The sequence below is a fragment of the Chrysemys picta genome, chromosome 1, assembly GCF_011386835.1.
Source record: "Chrysemys picta bellii isolate R12L10 chromosome 1, ASM1138683v2, whole genome shotgun sequence".
Lineage (NCBI taxonomy): Eukaryota > Metazoa > Chordata > Testudines > Emydidae > Chrysemys > Chrysemys picta.
Genome location: NC_088791.1, coordinates 29,702,277 through 29,709,846, shown reverse-complemented (window position 1 = coordinate 29,709,846; position 7,570 = coordinate 29,702,277).

Sequence of the window (7,570 nt, the reverse complement as noted above, 5' to 3'; positions counted from 1 at the left end):
ATCCAGGCCTATTTTTTCTGTATTGGCGCTATTTATTCCCCCCAGGACTTAGCCTGTATTAAAACGACATGGAGAGGAAGTGTTATTACCATTGTACAAGGCACTGGTGATAGCACATCTGGAGTAGTCTGAGTAGTTCTAGTCTCCCATGTTTAAGAAAGATTAATTCAAACTGGAACATGTTCAGGGAGGGGCTATTGGGATGATCAGTGGAGTGGAGAACCTGCTTTACGAGAGGAGACTTAAGGAGCTTAGCTCGTTTAGCCTAACAAAACTAAGGCTGAGGAGAGATCTGACTGCTCTCTATGAATATGTCAGCGCGATAAACACCAAGGGAGGGAGAGGAGTTATTTAAGTTAAGGGCCAATGTTGGAACAAGAATAAATAGATATAAACTGGCCATCAACAAGTTTAGGCTTGAAATTAGATGAAGGTTTCTAACCATCAAAGGAGTGACGTTCTGGAACAGCCTTCCAAGAGGAGCAGTGGGGGCAAAAAACAAACTTAATTCAAGACTGAGCTTGCTAAGTTTATAGAGGGAAGGGGATGATGAGGTTGCCTACAGTGGCATATGGCCCATCCGGAACTGCTTTTAGCAAATATCCCCAGCAGCCAGAAATGAGACACTAGATGCGGAGGGCTCTGAGCTGCTACAGAGAATTCTTTCCCAGGTGTCTGGCTGGTGAGTCTTGTCCACATGCTCAGGGTCTAACTGACCACCCTATTTGGGATTAGGAAGGAATTTCCCCCCAGGTCAGATTGGCAGAGACCTTGGGGGTTTCCCCCTTTCTCTGCAATGTGGGGCACGGGTCACTTGCTGGTTTGAACTAGAGTAAATGGTGGAATCTCTGTAACTTGAAGTCTTTAAATCAAGATTTGAGAACTTCAGTAACTCAGCCAGAGGTTATCGGCCTATTGTAGGAGTGGGTGGGTGAGGTTCTGTGGCCCACAATGTGCAGGAGGTCAGACTAGATCAGGGGTTGGCAACCTTTCAGAAGTGGTGCGCCGAGTCTTCATTTATTCACTCTAATTTAAGGTTTTGCGTGCCAGTAATACATTTTAACATTTTTAGAAGGTCTCTTTCTTTAAGTCTATAATATATAACTAAATTATTGTTGTATGTAAAGTAAATAAGGTTTTTAAAATGTTTAAGAAGCTTCATTTAAAATTAAATTAAAATGCAGAGCCCCCCAGACCGGTGGCCAGGACCCGGGCAGTGTGAGTGCCACTGAAAATCAGCTCGCGTGCCGTCTTTGGCATGTGTGCCATAGGTTGCCTACCCCTGGACTAGATGATTGTGATGGGCCCTTCAGCCTCAGAGTCTATGATTTTGTAAACAGCATTAGAGTGACCAGTTCCATACCAAAGCACAGAGCAAGCCAAGCTCCAATGTATTGCCCTCCCTGATTCCCCATGGACCATCAAAACCAGACCTGGGTTACTTTATAACTTGGCTTCCACTCACTGCTATGATTCTCAGTTCATTGTGATCTCACATGCCACTAGCCCCTGTTGTAGTGCAGATTGTGCATGTTGCTGTAGCCAGACTCAGTACAAATATGGTTAAAATTTTGAACTTTGTTACAGACCTTTTATTGCTGAGAAACTCACACTGTGAAGTTGGCAAGAAGCAAGCTTCCAATGAAAATGAAGAAAGTTCACATTTTAAGAAAAATGTGGTCAATTTTTAAAAGGTAAAATAATTGAAATATTTTATTAAAAATTCTGCTGTTTGTACTCAGAATAACCTGGCATCATTTGTAATACTGGCAGTGAAGATTGCAAAACTCTGCATTATGAAAGACAAAGTGCTGCACGTTGCTTTGGTGGCACTAGTGGTATAATGTAAACATATAAATTTTAATCATCAGCCCAAAATTGCTGCCTTTCTAAATTTTACAACCCTCAGCATGTCATAAAAATGACTTGAAATGCCAGGGTACAATAAAGAAATCTGAATTAAAAATTATCTGGCCTGGGATGGCTCTGAGTACTAGTTAGTTACTGGAAATTTCCACTTCCTCCTTATTGTGAACCAGCAAAACTGCACGGGGCATAGATTCTGCTTGTCATACTCTCTTTACGTGGCAGCAAGAGCCCTTCCTTCACCCATCACCCAATTGTGCATGTACGCCGTCTTGCTTAAGACACTGGGCCAAATTCAGAGATTATTGTATTGGAGCAGGGGGCCGGGCCACGGCTCTTCCACCTCCCAGGTGGGTTGTCTGACTACAGAGTCACTGACTACAGACTACAGAGTCTGTGGCTCAATGACTTTTTAAGTAATTACACAGTGGAACAGCATCAACAGGAGAAATAGAGGGAGCCTGCCATCAGAATGTCCCATAGCTCAGGTGTTACTTCGCTCTTCTGCAAAGTGCGAGACCCTTGTTCAAATTCTTTCTCCCTGCCAGCCAGAAGGGGGGAATTGAACCTGGGGCTCCCACATCCCAGGTTGAGTGCTCTAACCACTGGGCTAAAAGTTATACGGTGGGTACCACCTTCTCCTCCCGCAGCTGCCTAACTAATTCTCACAAGAAACAGCTAAAGCGCGTAAGCCACCTAACTCCAGGAGAGGGGTTCCAAGGTATGGATTGCAAGTAGAGAGAGGCACCTCCCTGCAGCCTGGACTTAGGCACCTCTCACGCCTCTCATCAGCATCTTCCATTGGCTAGCTTAGGCAGCTCTACAGCTAGACTGCTGGCTTTTTCTGGGCATGTCTACACTCATAGGCATTGACTCTGTGGGTGCTTTGGGGCTGGAGCACCCACGGGGAAAAATTAGTGGGTGCTCTGCATCCACTGGCAGCCAAGCTCCCCTCCTCCCCCACCCAACCTCCTCCTCCCCCTCCCATGAGCATGCTGCGTCCCTGCTCCTCCGCCTACCTCCCAGCACTTCCCGCCCGACCACTGCCAAACAACTGTTTGGCAGCGTTAGCACGCTCCGGGAGGGTGGGGGGAGGAGCAGGAAAGTGGCGTGCTCAGGGGAGGAGGCAGGGAACGGGTGGGGATTTGGGGAAGGAATTAGAATAGGGGCAGGGAGGGGGCGAAGACTTTGGGGAAGAGGTTGGAATGGGGGCAGTGCCTCATGGAAGGGGTGGAGTGGGGGGCGGAGCCGGGGGCAGAGGGGGGTCAAGCCCCCAGGGGAAAGAGGGGATGTTGGTGCCTATGTCTACACTGCAATGTAAGCACTGGATTAGTGGGACTTGAGTTAGCTGATCCTGGGTTAGAGAACCCAGGGCTTGAAGTGTCTACACTGATTGTTAATCCTACATTAAGAATTTTCTAACTCAGACTTGAACCTAGGTCTCTGGCCTCCACACTGCAGCATGCAGACCCAAGTCAAACAAACCCAGGCTTCCTAGTGCCCTCCTGAAACATGGCCGCTCCAGCCCTTTGACTGTGGTACACTGGGGGAAAACTTGACTGCCCAACCTGCATAGTACAGGAAGTTTGAACAGCCCACCAATACTGCTTGATGGTCTGTGCACTTTTAAAGAACTTCTCTTGCTTGGACTTTCTCTCCTGTGTCAGGAATCAGGCAGGGCTTCGGTGAGGTGCTGGTGAGCATTTCAGCAATGTTTTCAGACCCATTAAAGGCACTTGACACAGCTTAAGATGAAGCAGGAGGAGGTAGGGTGACCAGATGTCCTGATTTTATAGGGACAGTCCCAATATTTGGGGCTTTTTCTTACATGGGTGCCTATTACCCTCCACCCCCTGTCCTGATTTTTCACACTTGGTATCTGGTCACCTTAGGAGGAGACAGATTAGATGGAGTACGAAGGCATGGCAGACTCGCACTGGCTGATGCTGATCATTGCACTCAGAATAGCTGCTGATGCCCCCTATGTAGACCAGTGCTTCTGGAGCAGGGCCACAAGCACAGCCGGGTGGGATCACATTGTCATGCAGGCCTGAGATGACCAGCAGTGGGGCCAGAAATTTAACATGAAGATACCTACATTTCTGGAGCTTTTTGAGCAGTTTTCTGTGACCTGCTAGCATAAAAATACACCATGAGACCACCCTTGCTGGTCCAGAAGCGGGTTTGTATAGCTGTCTGGAAGCGGGCTACCGCAGACTGCTACAGGTCCATTGCAAACTAATTTGAGGTTGGAAAGTCAACTGTGGGTAAAGTGGTGGTGCAGGGTTCTGAGGCAATTAGGTGTGTGGTTTACCCCCAAAGTGGCGGGCATCGAAGACGTTCCTGAAGTAATTGCTGGCTTTGAGAGAATGGGGTCTCCAAACTGTGCCGGGACCATTCATGGAACTTGTGTGCTCATAGTTCGCCCTCCTCAAAGAGCACATGAGTACATAAACCACAGGCCCGCGTGGAACCACAGAGGGAGATTTATGAATGTCAACATGGGTTGCACCGGGAAAATTTATGATGCCAGGGTTTTTTTTTTTACCAATCAGGAGTCTACATTCCTGGGCAGGCTGGGACACCACTCCCACCAAATTACATTATCAATGGAGTTACTGTCCCCACTGTTATTTTCGGGGACCCCACCTGCCCAGTTTTGCTTTTGCTTATGAAACCGTATTCTGATTTCAGAGGGTCTGGCAAAATATGGTTTAATTACACTTTGAGCAGGTGCAGAATGGTTGTTGAATGTGCTTTTGGCAGATTGAAATCCCCTTGGAGATGTCTGCAGACCCATCTGGAGTCCAGTGTCACCAACATTGGCCGCATTACTGTGGCTTGCTGTGCTCTTCACAATCGTTGAGAAGCCAGAGGTGAGCCATTTCCTCCTGAATGGACCTATGACAGCCAAGGGCCACTGAATCAGTACACTCAGCCAGAAAGAGCACCTACCACAACTGGAGCTGGATGCACCCAGGCAACAGAAGTCAGGGATGCTTTGTGCCCCCCCCATTATGGACTTGAATGGCCCAATGGAAGAGGGGGACTAGTACCTTTATGAATGTGCTTGTTGTGGGGGGTGGTATTGGGGCTCATTGATTGTGAGGAAGGGTGGGGTGTTTGGGGAGGGGTGTGGAATTTTAGTGTCATGCAATGTACTTATGAATGACATGACCTCTTATGAAATGGTAGGAGGTGGGTAATTCACAGTATGGATTGATGTAAGGAAGTGATTGAAGTATGAATTGCTATAGATAAATGTATTGAGGGATAGTCTTTGCTTATTAATTCCTAATTGCCCTTGATCATGTGTTTACCATTATTATTTTGAATGCACATTGTATGATGTGAAGCAGTGATAGAAATAAACTTTCTTGAGTAAATAAAAAACTTTATATATTGTGACAAAGTTCCTCCTCTATCTTGGTGGGTCCTGCGCTTATTGGCGGATTTTCTTGCCACAGAGATTCATCATGTGGGTTGGGGAACAGCCCAGAGACCTTCCCCTCTGGAAGAACCCACAGTCCAGGTCAATTAGGAGGTTTGGGGGGAACCCGGGCCCACCCTCTACTCCGGGTTCCAGCCCAGGGCCCTGTGGACTGCAGCTGTCTATAGTGCCTCCTGTAACAGCTGCATGATAGCTACAACTCCCTGGGCTACTTCCCCATGGCCTCCTCCAAACACCTTCCTTATTCTCACCACAGGACCTTCCTCCTGGTGTCTGATAACGCTTGTACTTCTCAGTCCTCCAGTAGCACACCCTCTCACTCTCAGCTCCTTGTGCCTCTTGCTCCCAGCTCCCCACACTCACACCACAAACTGAAGTGAGCTCCTTTTAAAACCCAGGTGTCCTGATTAGCCTGCCTTAATTGATTCTAGCAGCTTCTTCTTAATTGGCTCTAGGTATCCTAATTAGCCTCCCTGCCTTAACTGGTTCTAGCAGGTTCCTGATTACTCTAGTGCAGCCCCTGCTCTGGTCACTCAGGGAACAGAAAACTACTCATCCAGTGACCAGTATATTTGCCCTCTACCAGACTCCTGTACCCCACTGGTCTGGGTCTGTCACAATATAGATATATATATATATACACATACACACATGCACGTATTAGAGAAGTACAACATCCACCCATTACCAGGCAGGCTAGCTGCCATTACCACTCCAAAACACCAGTAACAACAGACCCTTATAGGAAAAAAAAACCTAACAAGTGCATTAACAAGTACGAACAGTGAAATTACATAGAAGACAGACCTGCCATTGCATGTCCCCTGGCCACCTGTTCTCCTTTCCCCATTTGCCATGCACTCAGCGCTGGGGGCAGGGGTCAATATGGAGGGCTGCATGGGGTAAGGTTGCTCTGTACAGACACTCATGGGGGGCTGATTGCATGGGCCACCCAGCCATGGAGTTTTCCAAGCTGTTTCTGGATTATATCACATGGTACCGCACAGGGAACTCAGGCCCTGGTGTGAGTGATGCAGCAGGAACTGTGAAGCCAATGCCTGCTCACATGCTGAAACCCTGTCCTCAAGCTGTGTGCAGCCAGCCTGATCCTTTCCTCTTGCCTCTTGCCGTGCATTTCCTCTAGCTGTAAGTCGCTCTGTCTTTGGTACTGGGCCGACTTGTTGGCCCTGTTCAGAACTTCAGCCAAAAGTTCATCAGGGAAACACTTCCTCTTGGAATGATCCGTGAAGATGCAGTGACCCAGGTTCTTCTGCAGTGTGGGCCGGTCGTGGAAGTACAGCAGCCTGCCGAGGTTGAGGGGCCCGGAACAGGACAAGAAACAGAGGGTTACTGTATCAATAGCTCAGTGCAGGAAATCCTTGCGCAACATAAAATGTTACGTTTACAAGCTGAACTTCAATATATAGTAAGAGGGATGCTTCAGACCACAGAAGCTCCCTGGACACAGCCTGATAAATTGTAGCGAAAGAATTGCAGGCACAGTGCTGAGGTACAAATGCAAAGCTGCTTTTTTGATTTTAGAAAATTGCAAAGCTACTTGGGTTGCAGGGGTGCGGGAGGGCAGGCTGCCATCAGTGGCTGTGCTACAAAAAAATTTTCTATCCTTTCAGGCCTTCCACGTTTTGGAGGACATAACGGTTCTTGTGGTGCCCAGTTGGCAAAGGGAGATGTTATTCTAAGCTGCTGATGGGAAACATGTAGTGTATGCAACCAAGGTATTCAAACATACAGTGACTGAACAGCAAATCTCTGAGTGGAGTGGGCTGGTGAGCTTCCGAGTTGGCCCTGGAAAATATGCCCTTCCCTGAGATGTGACTACCTATCTGGTATTCTGGCTTCTGGAAAAGTTTGCAGTTATCAGCACCCATGATTAGCTGCATGCAAACGCACAGAACTCCACAGCCTTCCTGCTCCCTACTCTCTCCACCAGCACATTTCTGGACAAAATTTCAAACTCCAGTCGAATATGGTACAAATGATTTTGTCACCTATGGGCTGCCTGAACTACCTTGAACGGAAATGGACTAGATTCGTAAATGGAACATATTTCCACCTCCCTCACCACTACACAGTTCACTGTCTCCAGGTGGCTTGATAGACCATTGAATGGTTACAGAGCAACATACTTACAGGCATGGCAATGTAAGGTTATTATTTTTAAGAAATAGGAATGGCCCTAGCAAAAATCTGTGCCTTTCCACTAAAACCTCACCTTAAAGGTTTACTATTTGC